Raw genomic sequence first — 26306 nt, forward strand, 5'->3', positions numbered from 1 at the left:
GCTGAGAAGAGGCTTAAAAACACTTGACATTCAGGAGTCAATGAAGATGCAGCTGTCCTCGTTAGTATTTGAAACTTCACTGCCACTTGCTGAGGCAGATTTAATGCATCCCCCCAGCTGATAAGCAGAAATGGTAAACAGTCCGCATTAATCAGGACATACCCATCTCATCTCAGTCTTTTGGGGGACGAAGGTCCATTAGGGAATGAAAAGCAGATAAAGCAGGACTTCAATTACTTCAAGTTTATTTCTGATTCTGCCTGAAGTATCCTTGTGTTCCTCCCAGAAAAAGGAAGTAAGATATTCTGAGATATAACATTAGAAAACAAGAGGAGCACAATACATTCTCATTTCTTTATTCACTCTTTAAAACAAGCATGTCCAGTCCACTGTCTGCAGGCTACGTGCAGCTCCAAACAGCCAGTCATGTGTCCCACAAGATATTTAACTTTTACCATTATTATGTGATTTTTAGCTGTTTATGGAATCAAATGGAAAATTTGTGTCAGAACACGAAGATGAAAAATGGCTCACTGATTTAGCATTTAGCGTTTTTGGTGGATTTTACTGCTCATTTAAGTGAGTTGAATGTGAATCTTCACAGTAAAACTTACCTGTGCTATGTTTCAAACTGTAACAATATTCAAAACAATACCTAAATTGGGGCAAGCTCAAGTTTTGGCAAATATTTTTATTCATTTTTATATGCTGTCCTGTCCTATACATATCCTGTCAACAGCAAAAACTATACAGCAATGCTTTCCATTTTGATACATAAATTTGAGAATAGATTTCAAGGTTTTTTTAAAAAAATAATCTTTTTTTGCGTGTGTTAATTTTCAACTCCATTTTCAGTTGACATAAATACATTACATGAAAATTTTCAAATGGAATGCGTACAGTGATCAGACACTGAACTCAAAAATGTATGATATGTACTTACTAGACTTTTATAAGAGAGAAAGATATACCTTGCTTCACATTCACACCTTATTCATGTCATCGCTTTTTAGCGGTACGTATATTTGTGAGCAACATCAAGGATGTAGCATAAGAAGAGAAAACAGGTCAAGAATGTCTGATGAACACCTTGAGAACTCATGGAGAATTGCAGCCTCTTACATCAAACCTGAATGATGCATGGGTTTAACAAAAAAAAAGATTGAATATCCCACTAGTTTCATGTTTCTGTTGCTGCCTTTTAATGTTTTAATTTAAAAAAATAATAAAAAAATAAAGTTTTATTGCTTACAGACACTAACTACATTATATATTTTATATACAGCTGAAGACAATTCTTCTTCACTCAGTGCAGCCCAGGCAACACTCATGCTTTAAAGCAGGTAGATGTTATCAGAACTGGCCAAACATTGTTCCCCAGATTTCCAGCAAATAATGTTCTTTGTTTTTCCAAGATCAGAACAGGTGAAAAGTAGTTTTACAGAAGTTAATGAAGAAGGGGAAAAAAAAAGGTGTTTCCAGTTTTCCTCCATTTCTTTGTGAATGAATTTGACAGAGACTGTAATTCCCAATTTTCAACAGTAGAGAATATTTAGTACATAAAACAGCTTAGATTGAGCATGTACACAAGCTATTACCAAAGATGCACCAATTTTGAAATGTAGCTGCTAGTATGAATCTCAGTGACCTTGCTCTAAACATCAGGTCAAGCACATACAGTGTACATCCGTCAATGTTTCTTTTACTGATTATAAGATTTTAGTCATGAGTAAGATTTCCTCAGTGCACTTTTTCCAAGAAACTGTATTTCAGACAACTGATTGCAGCTACGTCATTCTGTCTTAGACAGCCAGAAAATGGTTGGAAAACTTGAGCCTTACACATTTTCACTTGGAAGACTGCAATGAAATAGTCTACAGAATGTTCCTTTTTACAATAAGTCAAAAAACAAAAACATAAACAAAACTCTCTTTAATAAAAAAGACAGTTTACCTTCTCTGTGTACTTGGTAACATTTTACAGTTCTTACTCTTATCCTTATTATCTTACTCAAGCAACAGTCCTGATGAGCTCAGCAGAAACCTGCAGGCTAAGATAACCTTGTGACCTATTATGCAGCAGCAAAACCTGAATGCAAGCATGAGGTAACAGAAACTAGTTGTGTGTTATACCATCTGTAGAAATCACATTCTTACCAGAACCACCACGCAGTGCTTCCCAGGTACTAAGCAAATGGCAAAAAAACAAACTCTAAAAACAGCTGTGTGAAGGGATTCCATGCAGCTGCTCAACACTCGAGTAATGACACATTTATTTCTTATATACAACAAAATGCTATGAATGCTTGCAATTAGTGTCAGGATTTTCTTTTAATAAATACAGAATAGTGAAGTTCATTTCCACAGAAACTTGATACCACACATCACAACTTTTTCAACACTTCTTGATATCATGGAATCCTTAGAGTTGGAAGGGACCTCTGAAGGCCATCTAGATAACTGTACTGAACAGATACACCACAGGTAGATCAGGTTGCCCACAGCCTTATCCAGCCTTGCCTAGGTGAGGATATGAATGGAATGAATTTGTATTACACCATTACAGATCAGAAAAGAAAGAGTGGCTCCTGAGAAAGATCATGATGCAAAAAATTCTCAAAAAGCCAAGAATTCTCAAAAAAAAAAAAAAAATCTTGTATTTTTTACACAGCAGTAGTTTAAATGGTTTCTAAAATGATGAAACATGAAAGATTTGAAATGCTCTTCAGAAATATCATTTAAAAGAAAGTAAAAAGAAAAAAGAAAAACAAAACCAAAAAGGACAATCAGCAGTTCTTTCAGATTCAACCCAATTTAAAGAGGCTGACTATCTACTCAGAAGAAGAAATAGTAAAGCCACATCACGCAACACCAAGATTTTGTGGTAAGATGATGTACATGTATACACATACTGCACTTTAAAAAAAAGTCTTTCTTTACAAATGCTGATTTGCCTATAATGTCAAACAATCATGCCCACACCTTGAAGCATTCTGCTTATCACAGCTAGCATTTATGGAGAGACAAATGTATATATTTTTTGAGTCCCATTGTCCCATTGGGAGTTCTGCTGTTCAAAAATCAGCAACACCTTAAAGAAAGAAATGCTATCAATCTCCAGCTTGCAATGAGCAATTTATATTTCCAGAGGTAGACTATCTGTGAAATCATAAACCCCAAGAGAGACCTCATGCCTGAGGAACGGCATGCCTGAAACCAACAGATTTTCCATCCACCACTACAGATCCACGTACTGACAGGAAGATCTCAAGACCCTAAGCCTGAGGCAAGCAGAGTTTATGCTGCTGCATGCAAAAGCAGTTTGTACACTGAAAGGCAACAGTTGGGAATATGACAAACTTGTTCATTTTAATCCAGAAAATAAATCTGTCATTCTTGGAAGAAAGCTAAGTTGTTTTCAGAGCTTGCTTGGTATATTTGCAGAGATATTTTGGGGGTTTTGTTTGCTTCTAATTTGATGTTCTTTTTTAGGACGTGAAAGTTTTATTTGCAAGGGGTTAATCGTGTATCTCTAGCATTTACTGAAGCAGTTATGGCCACTATCACTACATACAGATGCTTCTGTTTATTACTTATCTGGGTAGTGCAGATTAAACAAGTACACAGAGGGAAGAGCTGTTTTAGCTTTAATCCTCAGTACCCAGAAGAGTCTATGTATACTCAATTGTTCTGGGATTGAAAGAATTAGAGTTTTCACTAACTCATAAGATCAGAACTATATGACAGAGTGTACAATTGAGACAGAGCAGAGGTTGCATTCTGAGAAATTCTGCTTGGAGACTATCTATGGAAGTATCCCTTTGCAACATGCTTTGGAGCTCTTTATGAAGCCTTTGTTTTAGAGACATCAGTCTCCTGATGGATGACTAGAGCCTGGTAATACTATTTAATGAAAGTAATTTATCTGACAAGTATTCACATCTGCTTCAAATTGCTTTCAATGATCCATTATTTTGGTCAGCTCCATAAACTGAACAAATTCAGCAAATAATAAATCTATCAACACATTCTGTTCACAACTCCTGAACTCCTGCTTAGGAATAATTTTTGTAACTTGAAAAGTGGACAAAATGCAAGTATTTTGTCCCCGCCTTCAGTGTAGTAGGATGACAAAAGCAGTGATAGGCTCCTTAAGGAGACATTTGTGCTTTACAAGAATTCAGCACAGCAGAAAGTCAACTCTGATTGTACTTTAGTGCAAGACCAACTACAATTTTCTCAAGACATCCTCCGCTTCACATGAAAAGTGATTGCTTGTGAAATACAGGAAATTTCTTTGTGGTTATCTCAGCACAAGAAATGGAAACTACAGAAACTAAATTTACTATGCTTCTCAACAGTTGGCCAGTATTAGCAAATCTGTACCTACAGTTCTTCACCTTATGGATAGCTGCCTTCCTATCTTTTAGCTTCATTCTTCTGCAGGGTCAAGCTCCCAAAGCTGTACTGGCTCCAGAAGAATATCAGTGCAGCTCTGCAGCACATTTTCCATCACTTGTACTCCTTAAGAGCAACAAACCTTGCAAGGCTGTAAGCAAGCACCAGAAATACTACAGCAGAAGTGCTCTAGGTAAAATGAAGACCACAAGATAAGCTTAATGTAGAATCCACTAGACAAACACAATCTCTGCCATCACTCACACAGAGCATAAAGGAACATACGCTCTACTCAAAAATGTGTTTGTGTTGTCAAGTTATGGCATGCTTTCAACCTGGAAGTGGACTCAATTGCACGCAACAACATACAACACAATTCAGGTTGCATACAACTAGTCCTAGGGCTTTAAAGTAAAGTGAACACAGACCTTACCTCCACTGGGAGATATATAACGAATACCATTCCACAGCCTGTTGTGGTTTCGTGATTTTTTTTGTTGTCAGTATTCCACATCAGAACATCATGTGGACCAGTGGGAGTTAACGAGTTAATGTTCTAGTTCCGTTTACCGTTGTGGACTCTGCGTATCCTGATGGGAGGCGAGGGGGCGGCATCCCTGGAGGACCTGGCCGGCAGAGGCAGTGGGGAGAAGCTGCGTTGAGGACCCGGAGCGTCAGCCTCTCTCCGTCCCGCCCGGCTCGGCCGTCTCAGCTCGCCGCAGAGAGAGCACGTGCTTTCCCTCGCACTATCGTGGTTTGACTCTCATTTTTTGATACTCTTGTCTCTCTCGTTTTGTTCGACTTAGTAAATCCACTATATTACCCTCCCACCTCAGGTCGTTGCCGTTGTGTTTTCTCTTAGTTAAAACAATCGTCCAGCTCTCTGCCCTTCCCCCTCTCTCGGAGCGCACGTGGCCCGGGGCGGGCTGAGTCGCGGCAAAACCGTTCGTACCCCCTTTTTTCTTCTCTTCTTCCCGGGGCCTGTGCCCCCCCGTCACGGACTTATATCTAAGGATAACCCCGTGACACAGCCTTACCCCTGCTGCCATCATTTGTCATGGTACCAAATACAAGCAACAGGCAAGTAACAACATAGAAGTTATTTTTGTAAAAGTCATCAAATAAGACTAAACACTGACAATAGCAGCAGGTTAGCAGAGCATTTGGGCCACAATTTATAACAGAGTTCGGTCTGATGTCACAGGGAGATACTGTCAGGGTAAAGAAGAATTCAGCACACTTTTACATATACAAAACCATATATACTTAGGGAAAAAATACATACGTGTTAAATATAGAAACACAAAGTGAACTTACTGTTCTGTGTTGTTCTGCTCTTTTGCCACACCTCTGTTACAAATTAAATGTAAAGAATAACTGAAAAAACAGAGACATATTTTTCTGAGTGTTACTACTTCTATCCCTCCTCGTAACAAGTCAACAGAAACAAACTGGTGTACCACTGTATAAAGTAAAACACACTTTCCTTGTACTTTCAAGTTCAACCCTTTTTGCCTCAGGAATTCTCCTGGCTCACGGGTTTGATGTCAGCCCTTGATTGTGTTTTGATGTTTCTGCAGATCTACAATTGAGTTCAATTCTCAGCAGCCAAAACAGACATTTGTCATCCTGTATGCATCAAATTTCCCGTGGCACACTGCCCACTTAATCATGCAGGCAAGGGGAGGGTTGACAGAGCAAGAGTCTGTCTGCAAGTCACTCTGACCTAGCATGTGTGGAGTCACATGTAATTACCATTACTTATAAGGATCACTCAAGGCTTCCTGGTGTTGCTGCACACCAGTTCAACCACACCAGAGTGTCTGAGTAAATATTTGCACGCAACAAGGAGCTGTTGAGAGAATTTCATCTTCAGCCACAGCCCCCAGTGCATGAAATATTCAGCACATGAAATGTCTCCAGTGATGCACAGCGGTGGGTTTCATTCTGATTTGATTAGCAGTGATAATTCTTTCATGAGGTGTGACTGTCCTTCTAGATTAGCATCAGCCCAGATTCCATGCAGCAAGTCACGGAAAAGAGATGGCAGAAGAGCAGTCTGACATGTTACAAGGGTTACTTTGTACAGTCTCTACCTATGGCAAGATTTCATCTTCAAAAGAAAATGGTAGTGTCTAAATTTTAATTTTTAAAAAATCATCAATATGTAGAACTCTCAATTTAAATGTAAACACATATTCAAATCTCTACACTAGTGGAGAAAAGAAAAGTTTAACTCAGGGAATTTTTTAATGTGCCACAAATGAGACATTCATTTCTTTTCCTGAAAAAAGTTTGAAACATTCCACTGTCAGATGTGCTAAAATGTGCTTCTGTGTAAGGAATACTAATCATCTCCTAATGAATACCTTAGAATTTGATATTTATACTGAATTAAATTTTACTTACCTCTTCTTTATCCCTGAGTACATATCGTCATTGCAAGCAATTGGGAATTTTCAATAGCAATTAAGTGAATTTGATAATGTCCTTGTAATACCAACTATTTAGACTTTTCCACTGTGGTAAATTCCCATATTACTTCTTTACTGTAGCAGTGAAGTTCTGAACATAAATCTAATGGAAGCAAACTTTTTTTTTTTTTTTTCAGGAAATAGAAATTTATTGGACAGAATGAATTGTATGGAACAGACAAAAAAAAAAAAAAAAGAAAAAAAAAAAAAGAAAAAAAAGACTAGTGTTCCTGAAAGATATTTTAGTTTGCCAGCCTGATCACTTACCTTTACAAATGTTGGCCTAGATGCACTTCTGACTTAGACAAATTGACATGGAAAGATTTGAAACTGTAGCAGCGTTTTGTCTTAATGCAAAAACTGAAAAACTCACCTATTTAAAAAGTATTGATCTCCCAGGCTGATGTATTTATTAGCGTTGGAAGAGGACATAGAGATATAGTACCACACAGAACATTGCATACTACCAAACTCAGAGGAACTGTTTTTATTTATACAACCCACAATACAAGAAATTCAATTTTCAATCTAGTGGTTTCTCCTAGATTCTTTTAGTTGTCTCCATCTTCCATCAGTGCTTCAATTTCACACCCCAACTTGTCACCCAAGTAGTTTCTCCCTAGAAGAGTAAGCGGTGAAGCAGTGGACCCCCCTCATGCCACTAAGTGACCCTTCTTTAGACTGCATTGCACCCCTTAGACATGTTCTCAGTTTTATCTGCAGTATCCACTTAAACTGGGGTAGCTAGGATAACAGGGTGCTGGAGGCTACACTAGGGAAATATATCCCATCTCTTCAGTACTCAATGCATAAATTTATTTTCCAAATTAGACCAGCAAAAGCAACATGGAAAATAGAACTCCGCATGGAAAATGGAATGACAAAGGTTTCAGACTGGGAGATCAATAAGGCAGACATCAGGCACTATGTCTATAAGCGCTTTAAAACAATATTATTATCCCAAATATTTGTTGCTACTTAGTAAACTTTAAGATGCAGTATTTCTTTTACTTCCCTGACTTCCAATATTACAGGTTATACTGTTTCAAATATATCTAACTAAACTACAGTGCATGTTCACATTTGATGTATTGTGATAAGCTTAAGCATATGGATTACAGAAAGATTAGACCTAACAAATCAGTAAGTTAATTCTAGCATTTTTTTCCTTTTACATGTGTGTGGGTACAAATGAACTTTAATGGCATCAAAAGCCACGGGAGATAAAAGAGTGTTTTCTGGAAAGAAATATTCAAGCGCTGAAGTACTACTACTACTACTACTACTACTACTACTACTACTACTACTAATAACAACAACAACATAAAGTGCTACCATTGGGAAAGATGAATGCTGTCCTGATTTTGAAAGAGTTCTTTTGTTCTGTTTTCTTCATTCTTTTGTTTTTATCAAGTCAAAAATCCAAACCAAATAAAACAATCAAATAAACAGGTACACTGAACACTTCCCTTGTTCCTGAAGTATAACACATTCATCTCAGTCATAAAATGTTCTTGAATTTAAAAAAAAAAAAAAAAAGTAAACAAAATAATGTGAAACCAGTTTTGGATGCACTTCCTGTGCTTCAAGCAGAGTCAGCTATTTCACACGAGTTCTGGCTCTGAGAGGCATGATCTTTTGATTTCAGGTGAGGGGAAAGTTCTCCTGTCTTTTCCAGGAGGCCAGCTGGTGAGGGCCTACCAATAAAGACGCGGGCTGACTCTCTCCTCCAAATTTATTTTTGGTTCATTTGATTTATTATTCTTAATTATTCTGTATTATCTCACCTTCCTTCTAATAAATTCATTTCTCCTGTCTCAATTGTGTTTTTTTCCTCTTCCTTCCCTCCCTTCTCACCAGTGGAGGGAGAGGTGTTGAGTGGTTAACTCTTCAACCTGCAGCATAATCCCTTCACTTCTTTATGAGATTTCAAATATAAATATTTTTAAATGAATTTTTATATATTATGTTGATGTCTTATTTTAAAAAAATGGGATGTTGTTACTATTTTTTTATTTAGTTTTAAAAATAATATGAAATATTTTAAATTTTGGAAATAGTATAACTAGATCTAAAATACAATCAAATAAACAAGTTTCCTCTGCCATATACCCTCTGACAAACTCAATAATCCGACACCTTGTAGGTGATTCTGCAAGTACTCTATTAAAACAAAGTTTTGTTTTGTTTTGTTTTGTTTTCCATAGCCTTCTTGCAATTACACTGTGTAGTCACTCTAGTAACAAGCAATGGAATTCATTCTCAGTCAGGAATATTACTCTGCAGATGATGCACACAAAAAATGGCCCCAAGCAAAAACTGCAGGTAATGCAATAAAGCAATAATTAGAAGTAAGAAATGAAAAATACATGACCATGACCTCCAAAAGATTCCCAAAGATTCTTTCTGTGCATTGTCCAAATTATATCTCAAGTACAAATTATATATGTATATATATATATACATTTTTGCTAGTCCAATTTATATCGAATACAAATTGTGTATGTGTACATATATATGTGTGTGTATATATATATGTACATACATTTTTTATTTATATTTTTTCTAACTAGGCCTTGAAACTAAATTAAGTCTGAAAAAGTGCATGGGAACTTCTCAAAATGATAAGTGTGCACTGAACAACTGGGCATAATGGTAGGCAGACTGTTTCAGCTACTTAATCTGGCCTGTAAGGCCTTGAGACTTAGCTAAGTATCCTGAATTCATTTATTAAATATGCAGGTTTTTTACAGTGGAGGTGCACCACAATTATTCTTTTAAATGCTGAAACACCTGGAAATTCTTTCAAATTCACTCAATTTCAATCAAGACTTAAAAAAAAAAAAAAAAAAAAAAAAAAAAGACAACAACAAAAACCTAGGAAATGTGAAAGATAAGAACTTGAGCAGAAATGCCTCCAAGTGGGCTGAATGACAAAAAAAAGCAGAGGGACAAAGCAAAAATAATAATAATAATCAAACCAACTGTACTACTACAATAAAACAGGAACTTTTGTATTGGGTGAGCCTAATTTCTAGATGTTTCTAATCTTTAATGTCAATAGAGGCCTTGTGAGTGCTAATATGATTTCATTTCATTTTTATATTGGGTCTTCACTTTGCAAATGAAAAGCATGTGGATTTAAACTTCAGCAATAGTAAACACTGAAAACATAGCTAATTCTTGGAACCAACAGAACACAAAAATGTTGATGTTCACATGACACCAGACACCGCAGAGTGAGCCTATTCCTCCAGTAATTTACCTCAACTTTAACCTTATTCGTATTCAAGACCATTATAGTACAGTGGAGAAAAACAGTACTGTAGAAACATAAGAGGAAGGAGAGATAAAAGGAAAGCAGGGAGGAAGAAAAGTGTAACATCTTAATTGAACTGAGATAGGGAATGGTGATATAGCCTGCAGCTATGGGAAAACATTTCCAGTGATCTAATTCGCATGACGAGTAGGGATGGAGACTCCCCAGTACATGTCATTTCTTAGAAGTGGCTGAAGAACTGGTTCAGAGGCATGCAAAATAAACCATCTGTTGCATGCTTGTTAAATTTGAATGAATAATTTGTCAGGAATAATATGTTTGACAAACTTAGCCTCTCTCTTTTCATCATGTTCATAGAATACTCTGAGTGAAATTGCATTATTTAAACATACCCAAATCTCTTTTCAGCTTTTTCTGATGTAGAGCTCAGCAGCAAATAATTCAGACATTTGCTGAGCTGTGTTAAAATAAAGATAATGCAGTGTTTTTTTGTTTCTTAACTGTATGAACAAACACAACCTACTTCTTAGAACACACATTCACAGGTATTTAAAAATTCATTTCCATGGGTAACAGGCTTTGTTGCATACAAATATATATCCAGTGAGAAGAAAAATAAAGGATGTGATAAATGAGAGAAGGGATGCCTTGCACATCAGTAATTTACCTAAGCAAAAGTTTACTACAGAAACTTAATAACACCAAAACCAACATACATTATCATATTCTGGAGGTAGAGTTTTCCAGTAAATTCTTATTTTCTGAATGTTCAAAAAAGCCATAAATTAATAAAAAATTTAAGCAAGCAAATTTAAATATTTGAGTAAGCAGTTCAGATTGCTTACATTTACAGCTAATTATTGTTTTTTTTTTTTTTTTTTTTTTTTTTTAATAGTAGTCCAGATCCCACTAGGATTCCTGGAATTACGTTTTCAATTGTGTTATCTTTTTTGCTATAATACTTAGTCATTTATATCTACCCCTCCCTCACCCAATCCCTTCCCCCTCAAATAAATACATAAATAAATAAATAAAACCATTCACTGTTCTGAGGATCTGTTTCTTGTGTAGTACCACAATCACTGAGAGCATGCAATTATTGAAATGAAGATGTTGGCAGCCTTCCAGATGCCAGTAAGCATACAGTGGGTATTACTCACAAGTTTCTTGTGTGCTATTCTGGGCTGTAATCTATGAGTTCTAAAAACAGTGAGCTCCCAGCAGTGCTTGTTCCCTCCTTTTGATGCCAGATTCTTTTGTAAAACACTGTCATCTTAGATTAGCAAGAACATTATTTATTTCCTAATTCCCTGATGGTGTTTTTTTTCTATTCTCTAACATGTATCTTTGACATGGCTTTCCTACCATAAGAGCCTTGAGAATGGAATATGCACAAAACAAGTAACGAGAGTCCCTGCCACCCTGAGTTTATATGATTGGAAAAAAAGGCCTAAAAGCCCATTCATTGGCTTGATCTGTCTGTAATGTGACAGGCTTTTTAAATCAAATCTGAACCGTTCTAGAATTTCAGAAAACATTCTAGGCATTAGCAAGGACTCTGATCACTTCTGATGATAATTCAATTTTAGAGATCAGTTTTGCAATCTCCCAGCCAAGAACAGTAAGGTAGAGTACAGAGGATTTTTTTTTCTGAGAAACTGCTAGATTTGCCAGCCAAAAAGGAAATCAGTCAGAGAAATGAAATGGCAAAAACATTCTGGTTTTATTTTTCATGCATCTGTTTACAGAAAGAAAGATCAATTCAGTTCCAGAACACTTGAAGAATACTAGGTCACTCCTAGCAAAAGTGCTTCTACTCCTTTGAAGCCTCTCTTAAGTATGGGTGTTGCAAATGAACGTCTGGTCACCTACACCCATATGAACTTCTAGAGTCCATTTCTTACTGGAAGCTTCTGACACAATAGCTGGAATTATAGTAGCTGGTCTCCAGTGAGCAAAAAATTGTTTCAGAAAATGACACATATCTAAGTAATGGCTAAATGCATACAGGCCTTATTACTACCACTGTCAGTCACATTTCTCTTTCTCACTCTATCATTGATAATATGACAGAGCTACATAACCAAATGCAGGATCTACCCACTTAGTGTGTGATCTCAGAAAAAGCTATTACGGTAGAAGTGAGCAACTTTTAAAGTATTGAGTATTCTCTTTCCCAGGCACTGTAACTCGCTATTATTTGAAATGGTAAATCCAGAAAAGGAGGGTTGTATGAGGACCAGCTCTTTCTGCATGTATAGTTTCACCTCCTAGGTCTCTGCTAAATCACACTCTTCTTAATTAATTACTGAGTCCGAAAAGCTGGCAATACTACTTTATGTAAAAATATTTTTCCATTCGTCTGTATAAGGTAAATGTACATCCAGAAGCTGACTGTTTTAAACTGTATTTTGCTTTAGATATAAGTAGATAGTTGCAAAAGTAATGCCTCCTATTTATTTCTATGAAACTACAACAGATACAAAGAGCAAAATAACAGAAATTGATAGAGAAAATTCTCAGCTATGCAACACTATTTTTCAACATACACCCCACCACTAGCTATGCATTTTCACGCATAATGAACAAAAGCCTGTATACCATGCTCATAAAAATCTGCATGGCCATCTGGAAAGTGGCTTGTCTTTAACATCGCTGTCACCACTGCTGAAATACACCACCCACTGCATCACTGTGCTTACATCCACTCTTTGGTACCAATAAACATTCAAGCATCAGTGAATGTCAGTTTTTTCTGCATGGAAGAATTCAGTGACACACCTTTGCTTCATGCACACTTCCTTATCCCTCACCATTGTGTCAATGTGTCCCTCTACTGCTATCTGTCACACAGCAACTTCAAAATCCATTGGAAGAATCATCAAGCCTGCTTTCTACCTTTTTATATATAAAAATAAAACAGAAGTAATCTATGTAATAAGAACTGTTAAACCATTTTTTTTTTGTGACAAAATTTCAAGAAAACAGTGTACTTTTCCATCATCCACAGTGGAAAGCATAAACCCGTAGACTCTGTTGCAGTGAGAAATCAGAAATGGCCATGTTTTGGTTCAGAAATGCAGCTGCAGTGTTTATTGGGAGCAGAGCTTCAAATGACACGATTCCCCATCCACATACCAGACACCTCCCCAGTGACAGGAAGCAGAAGTAAATAGAAGGAAGATGTTGCTACCGGAGAGCTTAGATGGCAGGAGAACAGAAGTGTCCACAATATAATTCTGCAGTTTTTCTTAATGTCTTGTGTCAACTGAACTTTCTGGGCTTTCAATTTTTCAGAGCAGAATAAGGAAATAAAAGATAAATTAGCAGTTCTATAGGATATTCAGCCTCAGGATCTCCCACTGTTTTGCAAACTTTAATTAATTTTTGCATTACTTTTGCAGGATAGAAAATAAAATATTATCTCCAGATTGCCTCTTCCCCTGAAATTATAATAAGTCCTTCAAAGCTGCATTCTAAAACTGTTCCAGATCCAGGAGCTGAACCTGGACTTTCTGCCTGACAGTTCCTACTCTAACAGCTAGCTGTACTGCCACAGCAGCAGAGAAATGAAGCTAAAAGTAGGTGTCTACTTGCATTTTACTGAAAAAGAGCACAGAACTGACTCATGTGGGACATGAATAAACTGCTGTCAGCACCACTCACTTCTGTATTTGTAAATTCTGTCCCTGATTCCCTTTATCTAACATTTTAAAGTGAAATAAAGCCATGAACATCAGTTTTGAATTCCTCTGTATAATACATAAATATATCTATTCCCTGAGATGGTGGTAAAGAAGATTGCATTGTTTTCACTGTCAGCTACTAAGAACTTCCTGATCTGCAAGATTAAGCTATAATGCTGTAGTTGCTATTTTTCTAAAGGCTTTTAGAGAAAATAGGGAAAAAAAAAAAAGAAGAAGGAAAAGGAAAACTTTATTAATGCAACATTTTTTTCAAACATTACTCCCATTCTAATAATCATAGACTCCGATCTGTGATTATACATGTTTTAAATGTATTGTGTTTGTTAGAATTTGAATATGATGCTCATTATATTTTGATGCTACATTCTGGAAGTAGACACACTTGCTAAAATTATGGTCTTTCTCCTAATGAAGAATTTACTCCAGCTGCGATGTATACAAAATACTCTCAATTCCTTACCCAACTAATCATAAGATGTTTTGACAGAGATGTGTTTCATGAGACTGAGATATAGCCTTAGTACAGACTGAGATATAGCCTTAGTACACCATAACTTATAAAGCAGTCTCACTCAGGACATACATATTTCAGATAAAGGTAGCAAAATTCCTTTCTTTTCATTTTTCATAGATATTCCTGTGCTAATGTCAACTAACATATGAAAAAAAAATGAAACTGGAAATTTGACATTTTTAGTGAGTTGTGTGTTCTCAGAACATTTTTCTTGCCGTTATTTCCACTATTAAAAAAATTAGTAATCTCATTTTACACATCCGATTTCTCTTAACTGCTTATCCACACAGCAGTTGTGGCTGATAAAATCTGCTATAAATACTTCTGAATTTGATCTAGACCTGATGTCACCTGGCAAACAGCCTCAGAGAGCAGCAGTTTTCTGGTTAAGAAGTAACAAAATTTTCTCACATAAATCTCAGTTAAATTCTGGCCCGTGGCATAACAGAAGCCTGCATCATTTCTTATGATCTCACTTTGTAAATGTTTGTGTGGACTACAGATGGAAGAAAAGTCTCAATATGAATGCATATTGGACCATGATGTACTAATGTTCTCACCAGAAATTATGAGGTTTTTCTACTTTGTGGGATAGTCACCTCTCCTCCTTTGCATTTTCAACTGAATCAACTGCCAAGGTCTTTTCCATGACTCAGTATTCATGTTGGTGCTGAGCAACATTATAAACATTCCAAAATGAATACTTCAGACTGCTATATTCACAGCTGTGTACAGACGGCATAAACTTGTATGGAACCATACTGTCCCTCCCCATTCCATTCCCTGGAAGTTCCTTTCTTAGAAGAATAGCTATAAAACATAATCAATTAATAATTTCAACATTCAATTTCTTAGCTCTTGTTTCTCTTTCATCTTACAGATGACACCAGAATGAAGAGAATGCATCTAGTAGAATAGGAAAAGGCTACATAGCCAACCTGAATAGGCTACAAATGTCTTCCTTATGAGTTTGAATCTTTTGCATGATCTAAAAAAGTGTGGAAAAGTGTTTAGCTTTCATTTCTATCATTCTCTGCTACTGTACCATAGAGAACTTTTACATCTTTTCACAGAACTCATAGTCTTCATCAAGAATATCACTTTGTAATTTGATAAAATTTATACAGTCACTCCTCTGTCACCTGTGTAAAAGAAAACTTTTTAAGAGAAGCCACCACAGTGTAGGTGCAAAAAATTTAATTTCTCTACTTTTTCTGAGGAAATGAGGATATTCAGTACCTGTAGTCTTTCATCCCAGTAGCTGCTCCTGCTTTGCAGTTTCAGTAGCTGGTGGGAGCCTAGCTAGTGACCAAACAGGGCCCTTTCCTAGGAAGGAGTAATAGTACAGATGCTGTTAGCCTTCAGTTAAAATCATATGATTCAGCAAAAGTAAGCAAAAAAAGTCACTAGAATTCTGATCTCTGTAAATGCCCAGGTAACAGGATCTGGCAATACTGCTTATTTTTTGTATGCTTCACAGCTATTTTCTCTTCAGAGTGACACTGTTGGCAGAGGTTTTGGAAAGTGGAACATTAGTACCACGTGCAGGCAGTTGATATTTATAACTTATACAAAATACATTTAGCAGAGTTGTTCAGTTTTAAATATGTTGCATGATTGTTGCTTAATCCTCTACCTTAAAGTGTGTATTCAAACAAGAAAGCTATTGTATTTTCCCGATCCAGCAGAGATTATGATGTACTTCAGACACTGCTTCCCTCTGAAAGGGCAACTCGAACAGCACTTAATCATTTTTTGGTTATTAATTTTTAAATAACATTCTTTGTGGGAGGTTCCCTGCAGTGTCAGAGAGGCTTCCTCATCTTAGCAACATCTGCTGTTTCTACTACTTGTATAATCTATACTGTATTTTTACCTGTTTCCTCCCATTAACGTTGTCTTTCATTACACTACTTGAGGCAGAAAACATGAATGTGGAAGATATGCCAGCGGGCTGGCAGAATCAAATTTTTACACTTTTTCATGATAATCTGAAATTTGATAAACATTCTGTATCTCATTTATGTAATAAAATGTGTTTATACATCTGTAAAATGTAAAATTGCAAATTTTTAGCTAAATTAACAAAATAAAGGAATCATTTCTAAATGGTACAGCAATTTTGTAATGTAATCTGCAATATTCCATAGCTAATAAACACAAACAGTTCAATTGTAATGCATTAACCATTGAATAATCCAACAGGGATATGAGATGGGGATGGGTGGATGACTGTATGTGCATTACATGACATGTAAGTCCCCTTGTCTCTTCTATTTCAAGCTCAAAGTAAAAATCAATCCCCAAATTGCCAACTAGCATGCACATAGCAATTGCTGTACCAAGTCATAGCAGTCAAATGACATATTCAGTGTTACAGGTTCAGATCCTGGAAAGGCAGGTATTAATTTTTCATAAAGGACAAACTGCCCACTGACATAACCTTGAGGATTGGGGAAGAGAAGACTTTAATTATTTTGTAGTCTGAAATAACTTGCCTGTACACTAAATGGCCAAAGTCTGTCTATACCTGAGATAACTTTCATTGTTCATCCTACTGAATTCTCTCCTCAGCTGTTATCATATAAAAATAACTTGGGATGTTGTTTTCAAACAGTTCCTTTTAGAGTGCATTAGCTGTGCCTGATGTTTAATAAGCTACTACCACAATCTGTTTTCTTGAAGACAAGCCTGTAAAATTCTTCATCTTTTCTTTATTCCTGTTCTCTGTGCTTTTTTGTGTCATTGAACTTCTCTGTAATGTTGGAACTTTTCATTGATTCATGCTGCAAGTTGGACCCCAGGAAAAATCCAGATGTCAAAGAAAAAATTTAAAATGTTATTCATCTTCTTTTTGCTCATTTTCAATGACAGTCATTTATGCAGTCTAGCTCAGCTTGCAGTCCCACAGACTCTAGGAGTTGATACAGGAATGTCAGGAAGCTGAAGGAGGGGAAAAAATACATGGAAGGAGTGCATAGGGAATGTAATTCTTAAGCTGAAGAAAAGGTATATCATGGCAATAGGCCCTAAAACATCCTGCAAACAAGCTTTATTTCTGATTAACGTTTTAATTAAACTAAATTATTGATATGCCTAATCATGCTGTTCTGATGATGTCAGAATATTTCCTGATTTTGTAATTAACATTCATTAGAGAAGGAGATACATGACTGTGGGTGAGGTGAAGGAAAGAAAGTGGAAATGTCCTGGAGGAGACAGGTGTGTTCTGAATTTCTGCTCTCTGAGAATTCTCATTTTTCTAAGACTCCTATGGACAAAGCAAGCAGCCATAGGAAATTATGCAGCCTGGTGCACTATCAATTATTTGATGAATTCTGATAGCTTCTGTTTGTTATTCAAGGCAATATCATTGTAATGACAATTGTTACTCAGTGTTTTTTCCCCTTCATATTCACCTTGAGTAAGGCAACTCCCACTTTAGCATTACTTATTACACATTAATAAGTGCAATGAAATGTTTTACTATAAATGTTTGTGAATAATGGGCAAGAAGGAATAATGGCTTGAATGTCACTGGGCATCCATACCTAGGCCTTAACTCCATTAGGTTAACATGACATCTTATTGCTGGGCGTTCTGGGTAGTGAAAAAGAATGAGTTTAGTTTCAAGTGATTCCTGCATTAAAAGTGTGAAAAAATTAAGTAATCCTGACTGAAGCACCTAACAAGAAATCTGAGGAACTAAATTATACTACAAAGTGTTCAGTGAATTATACTTTCCTACTCATTGGCAGTGATTTTAAACAAATAGAAATCTGCAGGACAAGAAAGTGGAAAAGCAGTGGAGAAGGTAGAAAAAAAAGGAGTAAAATACTGATTTGTAAAATCTAGGTAGTTAGACTGTGGGGACTAATTTTCCCTGGGCTTCATTACATTGACTATAATTCCAAATCAGTCTTACCCCACTTGAGAGAAGCTCAAGAGTCACTTAGCTGTCACCTTCTCCCAGCAGTTGTCATCTAATCACAATATGCAGTCCATACCCAGGAACCCCCGATTTTAAGCACGCCAGTTTACCATTTTTAAGGCACATGGAGTTTATTCTCCCTGCTGTACCTGGACCATGGTTCAAATTCTTCCTCAAGTTTCATGCAACTAGTGTCCTTGGTCTGAAGATCTTTACCCGAGTGATTTGTCAAACGCTGTCAGTATTACCATTTTTCATTGGACTTTCAACTACTCCAGCAGAATTTTGGATCTGTTGAACAAAGTCAATGCATTACAGATTTTCTTCACTGAGAACTTTCACTTTACCCACAGAATACAGGATTTTTTCCCCTCCCTGTTCTCATGAAACTCTCTCACAGGACTTTAAAAATGCAATTTTTTTCAGTCTTTTTTTTAGCTTTCTTTAACAGAACTCCTCAATTTTTGCATAACATGTAGGCAAAGGAGTCCAGACCTTTCTGATCATATCCTCTGGATATTCAAACAGATAATTAGGAGAGGAAAGGAAAAAAAACATAAAAAGAGGAATGAATGTGCAGTGAGAGGAAAGTTTAGTAACTAAAGTACAGTTATGAGTAGGGTTGTAGCAAACAGACAGGGGAGCAAAGTACTAGTCTAAAAAGCCCAAAGCTCCTCTCTGCAGTAGGGGATGTCTTTAAAAATGAATGATGCTGTCCAGCTTCAGTTCCCAGCTGATTATTTTCTATGCTCTTTGGAGAAGGGTAGCACTTTGCTCACAGTATCCCAAACTGGAATCTTGGTTTTGTACAGATCTGCCCCTGATCCTGGTATTGCTCTTGTACCTCATAAATTGGCAGTCAGGCATTTGGTTCCTTCCAGTTCTGATCCAGAGACAGCAAACTCCTTAAATTAGGCTTTCATTTATCTTAGTTATCTTGATTTATGAAGCATTCTCTGGAACATTCATCATACAGCTAATCTTGACTAACCTTGAGTAATATTTGAATCTTGCTGCCCCTAATTTTACTCTCTTTTTGAAGCCTGAGTTTTAAAGTATTCTCCTTCTGCCCTTGAAAATACTCATAAAAGCTTAAGATACATCTTGCTTTCTTCAAAAACTTTTCCTCCAGATTCCATCTCCTCAGCAGGTCTATTTTCCCACCACATTTAAAACTGATGGAAGGTTTGAAGTGTCTAAAGTGGCACCTTGCTGGTATGATATTAGCTGTCTACAAATTCTGTTTGTTAATCTCACAGTACAAAGTGATAAGGTATTGCCAGTTTTCAATATATACTTTATTGAATTTGAAATTACAGTTATTTTATTATAGCTTTTATTTTGCTTTTCTAAAAACTTCAAAATATTTAAAACTTTGTTAAATTGTTCGACAAATTCTCCCATACCTCCCACCCATTCTACTTTTGATTCTTTTCTTCAAGGAAGAAGAAGGTCTAGGTCTCGTTTATTTAAAATGTTTAACACATTTCATAGTCATGTTCCCTCTTATCATTCTCCCACACTCCCATGATCTGTGAGTTTCTGGAGGGCACATCTTCAGGCAGTCATCTTCCTAGTCACATCCTTTCTAGGATATGTTCTGCAGATTGTCCTTCCTTTCAGAGCCAAATGTGATAAGTTTGGACTTATTCTTATCCAGGCTTTCTCCTATGGCTCTGCAATAATCCTTGGCAGCAAAAGTTTTAGCTACTACTCATGGTGATAATCTCAAAGTTCTCTTCTGATCTGGGGACAAATAAGCCTGAAATCAAGACTACCTCACTTAGATATGGGCCACTCCATTCAATCACACCAATTTAGAGCAATTGACTAGAAGAGCACTCTAAAATCTATCAATAATTTTGCACATCTTCCCATTTTTGCTCTCCCCTCTCTATGCACATATATTTTTATTTAGAAACACTGGAACAATAAAAGTAATCACTCTGCATTTTCTTTATACAAACTATACAAACTAGGGCTTGAAAAATTCAGAGGTCATGTTAAAAATTTATTTTGTAGCTTAACATAACAAGTGAGGATCCAGAAGTCTCCAAACAGCAAGTGATTTCACATACCATACTCTGCACAAAAGACAAAAGTGGACAAAAGACATAATTACAGCCTTATCTCTGAGTTTTGTGTCTTGATTTCTGCATAGTTTAGTACTTTAAACTGGCAATAGATAAACAAATTCTTCTCTTACCATCACCGTGAAGCCATTTGAAAAAGTTTAGAAAGGGATACATTCCCTTTGGTTTCTTTCTATCTCACTTCTGAGCATTTATTTAATCTGCCTCAAAGAATCCAACTCCAAAGGTACTGCTCTCTTGCCTCCACTTTTATGAGTACTGTCTCTGTATTCCTGTTGAAACAAAAGAGGTAGGAATATTTTTATTGCAAAATTTTCCAAAGAAATATTTTATGTAGGCTGAGATGTTTGCCAGCAGTACATTGTACAAAACAAACAACACTCCTTGGTTAAAGATCTGAATATATTACTGGCATCAGATTGTTGCTGACATATAATGCATGCTTAAGGATGCATATGAAGCAAAATAAACACTCTTGTTACAGTCATCCAGGAACTTTATAAATATATATATATATTTGGGTGTCTTCCCAAGTCAATATGACTGCAGCTGGTACATTCATAGGTAACTCCAACAAATAAGAGACATTTCAGTGATTAACTGACTTGCTACCAAGGCTCATTTCTTCCTGATCATGAACAAACTACGTCAGTGGAGTTGTACAGAGAAAATTTTCTGGGCAGTACTCTTCCAGGCTACCAGAGCTACAGAGCTAGTGTGTAGAGCTCAAAATCTAATAGGCACTGAATTTACACAAATGTCTATGCAATATTTCTAAATGTTTCAGAAGGTATCCTGGTGGAATGCAGGAAGAAAAGTTCCTGGTAATCACGGAAAACATCACTTCCCCAAAGTCTTCTTGTTCTATTAGTAAGCAACTGCACTAGCTTGCCTTCCACCTAACAGCTTAGTAAGTAACTGCCCCTGGCCCTGAAATATATTACGCAAGCCCAGGTGTTCGTTTTAACTGTTAAATGTAAGGAAAATGCAAACAAAATCATGGAACAGAAGTTATAAGAATTTTCAAGGGCTTGATACACAACATTTCAGTTTGTTCATTTTAAAAAAGATTATATATATAAATATATAAATATATATATTATATTATATGTATATATATTTTGTTGTTGTTGTTGTTGTTTTTGTTTAAAGGAAAAAAGGAATAGAGATCCCCGATTTCTGGATTTTGTTGTTTTCTAAGAAAATTTCTGTTTGGGAAGAGCTATTTTGTAACATATAAGAATGTTGACACAGTACTTTGACAAACATTGTTGTACCATCTTTTTGTAAAACTTTTTTTTTATTCTGAGTAACTCAGAAAGAGAATTAAACATTAAGAGATCTTAAAAGTGTGTTTAACAAACACAAACCTTGAGTAGAAAACATTATCAACATTTTAAATTGGATTAGTTTAATTTTAGAATGCAGTTTTATCTTGTTTTCAGGAGAGATGAAAGACATTTAAATTGCTCATCAATAATTAACGTCATATACATAAATATGTTATATGTATATGGCAGTATTTTCCCCATCTCACTGTTTGGTAGATAATTGAACAAATCTACCCTTACTTTAATTGTCTTTTTCTCCATCAAGGTTCTACTCCTTGTGTCCAATAATCAATAGACTGAGTAGAAGGCAAAGCTATGCTGCAGTCACAAACCTACTATGAATAGTTTTATAACTTTCTGATCTCCTAGATGTCCCAGAGGGTTCTTGCCTTTCTTACTGATTGGAATAGCAGCTACATTAATAAAGTAGCCAAAATAAAAATTTGCTATACAGCTAAGCAAGGAAGTTTTGCCACTTTCAATGATTTCTGAATTCTGGGTGAATTATTTAGTTCATTTCACAACAGCTATAGAGAAGTGTATTGTTAAAAGATACTGAAGCCAAATAAATATATCTGTTTATGTACAGCCTAAATAAATTTTTCATAAAAGTGAAATCACGTGAGTAAAAATACTGAAGTATAATATGAAACAAAAAAACATTGTAACTTCTATAGTGTGATGTAGTGTGATGTGAGACTTTTTTATAGAGATACAGAGGAGTGCTCATATACAAGGACTGGGGGAAATTGAGATTCTCTAATAACAGTTCGTGTCAGCTGTTCACAGAGTGATGAAAAGGTGTGTTGTATGGGTGTCATGCTGGAAACTGCAGAGCTGAAAATTCTGCTAAGTCAACTCAATTGACTTTGGCAGGAATTGTCCTGACAGAAGGACAGCGTGAAGGACGCTGTACAACTGTCTTCTTAATCCAAGGAATGGAGCCCCAAGTGCTCCGTGGGAGAATTTCTTATTGATTTTAAATCTGCTTGTTATAACACTCATCACAGTAATCTAGTGGAATAAAGCCAGAAGAGCATCACTGTGGCAGATACAATGATCACACAAAGATTTGAGGTTGGCTGCATTTCCAGCATAATCCAGTTGCAGCAGTTGTGTGCAGTCTGGTCTCCCATGTTCACGGCTTGGCTGAACACAAGAACAGTGTCAGAGTCCATGTCTCTTCCTAAGGTCCCTTTGCACAAGGACCAGAGAATGAGAGAAGCCAGATGCACAGCACACACTGCCATGTGCCGAACACTGAATAGTCCAGAAAGTAATTGGGCGTGAAAAGGAGTGAAAATTTCTAACTCCATTTAAACAGACAACTGCTCTTCTGTGAAGAAACAGAAAGGAAAGCGTCTGTACAATTCCATCATGTTTCTGTGGGGGATGATGTTTTATATCTTTATATCACATTTTATATCTTATAGTAGCATTTTTAAGGTATTAAAAGCCAAAAATTTACCACATAGTTAATTATTAAAATAACAACTAGGAAGTGTTTATGGTATGGAAAAAAACATAAAAACATGAATAGACTTAATATTATATGTATGTACACATATCTATACATACATCATATCCATCACATTCATTCCATTTATTTAGCACATGCAGGTATGTTTATTTGTGGATAATTCAAATAGAACACAAGTATTTTCTAAATAGTCTTACTCTATGCAGCTAAACTTTAGTTTCTCTCATTTTTAGCCTGTATTTATTTAGCTATCTAGAGATTTCTTTTTAAAATCAGAGTTCTAAGTTCCTGAGCACTACTGCAGGTTAGCTGCCAGACTTACAATGGATCATATCTGTCTTTGTGGTCATGTATCAATGCTATCTTAACTATTTATATTAAAATTGCTTTAGATCTCCAGATGGTTTTTTAATGTTCCATCACTTTGGGATTCTAATGTACTTTCCTGTAAGGCAAAAAGGAACAGGGAACAGGAAAAATACGCTAGCTGAAAAATTAGTACCCTTTCAGGCTCCTTTGTTACTGTAATTTTTGCATGCAGTAAAAAGTTTGGAAAGCAACCCAGAAAGACAGTGGCATTCTGGCACTGCCCAAGCAGGGGAGAGGTTTGGGTTGAGGGTATGCCACAAGGCCTGGTACTCCAGAGACACCACATTGACCCAAAGAGCAGCATCTTGCTTACCTTCACCCTGTCAGATGCCCTCAAATAAAATACAGAATGCAACCTCATCTGCATCAGCTACATACTGTGGACACAGCTGGGTTAACTGCCATCATCAAAAGGAAAAAATACAGGTAATGGTAAAAAAAAAAAAAAAAAAAAAAAAAAAAAACCCACACTTTCCAAACTTAAAAAATAGTAACCTCAACATCCTGGGACCTGAGAGATCCTTCTCAGAACAATAGAACAATCTCTTTCTGGAAGTATTTTATAGGACAGAGGAGATACAGATCTGAAGACCCTCAGAGGTTGAAAGAGGGAAGTGAGGAGACGCTGCACCATAGGAAATGTTTCAATTCCTTTGTTACTGAACAAAAACTGAGATCAATGACACAGTCTTCTTACTTTCGTACTTACTCAATTGTGACATCCCAAATACTGGCTAAATCTGAGGTATATTTCTGATATGCTGAGGGACAACTCAATACACTTCGATGGGCTACCTATCATAGGCCTAAACATAAAATTTCACAGATCTAATTGACAGAAATTATGTTTACTAGGTGTGAGTTTGGAAGTGTGTCAAATTTGTTTTGATGGTTGTTTTCTGATTTGATATGTTTCAACCTTTTATAAAATCAATTACTTATGCAATCAGCTGGAGTAAAAAAAAATAATTGTAAGTAAATGCTTATCAGCAGTTGAGACAGTTAAAAAAAAAATCAACAAACAAAACCAGATTGTTTTTTCAAATTCGTCTACAGGCTTGTTAATAAAATGGTTTTGTACAAACTGCTGTTGCATCTCTTTAATTTGATAAAAATGAATTCACTATGAACTTGTACACTCCCAAATCCTTAATTCCTTTAATAGAAAATGAAATCAACAACAAACCTATCTGCAGACTTTTCTCATCACTAATAGTAAAGGTGAAGTTTGTTAGGTAGCCAAAATGAGGAAATAAAAGGCAGACCTGCCATACAAACATAGCCAGTGTATATTTCTGGCTGTAGGCAATAAACCCATGAGAATGTACCCAGACAAAAAGAAAACAAACACCTGTGTTATGCTGATTTGTTGCTGATGAGTGAAAAGTAAAGGAAAAAAAAAATTCACAGTAACTGTCAAATAAATCATATTGTGGTGTTCTTCTATGATTTGAGTTATTGACCAAGAACAGAATTCTCAAACTTACTGATCAATTTTGAGGAGTCATTGCAAGTTTCTCATTCCCATCCAATTATTTTTGTGGCTTTCCTCGTTTCTGAAAAGAAAGATGCATTTGTCTGAGATGCCTAAAGTCAAACTTAAATACCTAGATTTAAAAATGCACGTCAAAAGAGCACATTTCTTCTATATTCTGACATACAAAATATACTGTTCCAAACAAAAAAATGACTAAATAATAGAAGCAACTCTTTGGTAAAACATTGAAAAAGTGAGAAGAAAACTTATTTCCAATTAAAGGTAATAAAATGCATCACCCAAAGAAATATACCACTGCAAATACAGATAGTGTGCATCACCGCACATAAGGCAAACTTGAATATGAACTGTCAAAACAAACCCAGTACTCAATTCTATCTTCTTCCCTACTGCAGGCATTTTGCTAAAATACTCGTATTTTTGTCATGATTTTTTAGATTTCTTCAACATATAAATCAGATTTGAGAGAATGTGTCATATTACGCATCCCGGTCATTCCTCTAGTGACAAACATGTCTAGTTGTTTAAAGGTACACTGATAAAAATGAAACTTGTACTATTTTTTAAATTCCCTATGCCCAAGACTGTTGAAAAAATGAGTAACAATTTCTTGACTACAGATTTTAGCTTCAAACATACAAGCACTTCTAGTCCCATGCAACTCCGCTCGTTTTTTTTGATCCCTTTTATTTTGATATGGATCACAGAATAATCTACACCCTAAATGAAGACTTAGAAGAAATCTCAATTTTATCATTTAGGATTGAGGCACACCTTCCATCAGATTTTTATTCAACTTTGGGAAAGTGATCATAAATATAAGTTATATTAATTTTTCAGAACAGTATTCGGAACTTTTTTTTTGTTTTCAGTCAGAAGATTTCAAATAAAGCCTTGCCACTCCCACAGTAAATGGGAATTTCTTGCTACAGAATGCTACAGAAATCCATAAAAATCAGGCCTTGAAAAAAAGTAATAGCAATGAAAAACAAAGTAAAAATACAAAAATTTCCAAGTCACATGCCAAGGAGCTATGAACATGAGCGTGCAGTAAAACTGCACAGGAGATTGGTTAATCTGAAGTTTCTTCGTATAACAGGCAAAAAAGTTTATTTTCCTTACAGGGCACATGGAAACAAATTTCAGTTTGGCACAGCAGATGAGAATAATGTATAAGAGAGGTGAAGTGATATTAATCTTCCAGCTGAGAGGAATGTTATTGCATGTCCGAC

General features: G+C 36.0%; 1 long non-coding RNA gene across 1 annotated transcript; it reads right to left on the minus strand.

The window, feature by feature from the left end:
• Positions 1-19772: 19772 nt before the first annotated feature.
• Positions 19773-25134, minus strand: LOC125703606 (uncharacterized). Its single transcript, XR_007380907.1, has 3 exons — positions 25064-25134; positions 20510-20668; positions 19773-20387 (listed from the first exon to the last, which is right to left on the minus strand). It is a non-coding gene; the product is annotated as an uncharacterized LOC125703606 (long non-coding RNA).
• Between the last annotated feature and the right edge of the window lie 1172 nt (positions 25135-26306).

Source organism: Lagopus muta, chromosome 1, assembly GCF_023343835.1.
Source record: "Lagopus muta isolate bLagMut1 chromosome 1, bLagMut1 primary, whole genome shotgun sequence".
Lineage (NCBI taxonomy): Eukaryota > Metazoa > Chordata > Aves > Galliformes > Phasianidae > Lagopus > Lagopus muta.